At 40.7% G+C, this 2,341-nt stretch overlaps 2 protein-coding genes across 3 annotated transcripts in view; one reads left to right on the forward strand and one right to left on the reverse strand.

Annotated features, from left to right (window-relative positions):
• PTGER4 (prostaglandin E receptor 4) overlaps positions 1-2,341 on the forward strand; it is a 64,248-nt gene that overhangs the window by 39,433 nt on the left and 22,474 nt on the right. The gene's annotated exons all lie outside the window — the stretch shown is intronic.
• TTC33 (tetratricopeptide repeat domain 33) overlaps positions 1-2,341 on the reverse strand; it is a 236,696-nt gene that overhangs the window by 17,775 nt on the left and 216,580 nt on the right. The gene's annotated exons all lie outside the window — the stretch shown is intronic.

Consider the following 2,341-nt stretch of genomic DNA (forward strand, 5'->3'; position numbering starts at 1 on the left):
ACACACACACACACACACACACACACACACACACACACACACACACAGAAAAAACCTAGCCATGTAACCTTGGGCAAGTTACTTAACCCCAATTGCCCTCCAAAAGGCAAAAAAAAAAATATGAATGGTTAAGATTATTCTGGGGATGACAGAAATGAAGAGCACAGGAAGATGAGAGAGGTAGTATATGTGCGAACAGGCAGAGAACCTTGAAACTCTCTCTAGGGTTAGACTAAAACTTATATTAAATGATAGGTGCTAAGAATCCCAAGACTGTTGTGAAAAAGGAGAACATGGTGCTGTTTTCAAGGTGAGAAGCTATGAAGCGCTTTGGTTAGGTTTTTCCAGTGATTTCAATAAAGGGACACATATTAAGCAATCCACTATTTTCTCAGAACTGTACCAAGCAGGCCTACATTGGTCAAGGCCCCAAATAACAAAAAGCCTGATCCTTACGTGCTCCCTGGAAGGACTCTTCTCCCTGTCCGAACATTCTCTACAGGAATCACAGAATCTTTTAATTAGAATGGCCCTCCCTAGAAATCATCTAGTTCCAACTGCTCAATTAAGGGTTCTACAAAGGCCCTTCCTTATAGTGCTAGTAAGGAAGGCTAAAGGCACCCAGGGACAAGACAGTAATTACCTCATTAGTCTGATCTCTCCATTATTGATCTGACAAAATTGTTCTTCCTCCTAGTGCAATGAAATTCAATTCGATTCAATTCAACTTAACAAGCATTTATTTAGGGCATACTAGATGCCAAGCTCTGGGGATACAAGGACAAAACGAAAAGTTACTACCCATAAGAATTTACAGTTTCCTTAGAGAAAACAAGTATGCAGAGAAATACAAAATAAATTCAAAATAAGTTCAGTGGGAAGAGGAAAGCACTAACAGTTTAGAGCAACAGGAAAGGCCTCTCAGGTCTAGTGAAGCACCATTTGAGCTAGGCCTTGAAGGGAGTCTGGGATTCTAAGAAACTGAGGCAAGAAAAGAGAACCTTTCAGGACTGAGAGACAGCTGGCACAAAGGCATGGAGGTGGGAACTAGAAGAAAATCACTTTGTCAGGAAGGTAGGGTGAATGAGAGGTAGTAATAGGAAAACATTCTGGAAAGAAAGGTTGTAAAAGAGTTAAATATCAAACAGAGGACTTGGTATTTTATCCTAGAGGCAACAGGAAGCCACTGCAGAGGATCTAGGAATAATATGCATAGAATCAATAACATCACTTTACACATCTCATTTGATCATCACAACAAAATCATCCTCATTTTAGAAAGGAGGAAACTGAGACTGAGAGGTTAAGTGACCTATCTAAGGTTACACAGAAGGATCTGAGGCAAGATTGGTCTTTGTTCTGGGGTCTAGAGATACACTGAATAAGGTGAATCCCTCTTCTATGTGACAATCCTTTAAACATACATTTTTTTTTTTAAAAACAGCATGCTCCATGCCCTCAAGTCTTCCTTCTAATCTAGCCCTCCCCCTGGACTATACATGCCCAATTTCATATGGCATGATTTTTTTGACCCTTTACCATCTTGTTCACAAAGATTTAAGTACTGCACGTAAAACACAGACTTCAACAAGGAGTACTGCAGCACCCAACTTCCTTAATCTGGATACTAGAATTCTATCAGTGCAAGCCAAGACTTCATTTGCTTTTTTGGCTGTAATATCACTCTTCTGCTTAATGCTAAACTTGCAGATAACTGAAACCTTTTCCAAATGAACTGCCGATGGTAACCCCTTACTGTGTGCCAGGCGCTATGCTGAGCACTGAGGATACAAGGAAAGGCAAACAGTCCCTTAAGAAGCTCCCATTCTAACCGGAGAGTGAAGATGCAACAAATCATATACAAACAAAATAAATGCAAAGTAAGTGGGAAGCAAGTTGAGAGGCAAAGCATTAAATTAAGGAGGAACAGGAAAGATTTCTTGCCAAAAATAGGGATTTTAGCTAAGGCTTGAAAGCCAGGGAATCCAGGTGAGGAGGGAGGTGAGGAGGGAGAATTCCTGGCAGTAACTATGGCAGATACCTTGCTCAAGCCAAATACTGACTTCAGGGGGGAAAAAAACCTTCAAAAATTACCTATTTCATCTTCTTGTTAGTTGTGGACCATCCTAGGCTAACTAGATTTTTCTGAACCTTGATTCTGTCATACAGTATGTTAGTAATTCCATCCTGCTTTTATCATTTTTAAATGTCACCTAAGGAAATACAATTACCAAAACTATCCAGGGCAGCGAGGTGGCACAGTGAATAGCACCAGCCCTTCAGATCCAGCCTCACACACACACACACACACACACACACACACACACACACACACACACAC

Source organism: Petaurus breviceps, unplaced genomic scaffold (genome assembly GCF_028583685.1).
Source record: "Petaurus breviceps papuanus isolate PSGF00001 unplaced genomic scaffold, PetGlider_PUasm1.0 229, whole genome shotgun sequence".
NCBI classification, from domain to species: domain Eukaryota; kingdom Metazoa; phylum Chordata; class Mammalia; order Diprotodontia; family Petauridae; genus Petaurus; species Petaurus breviceps.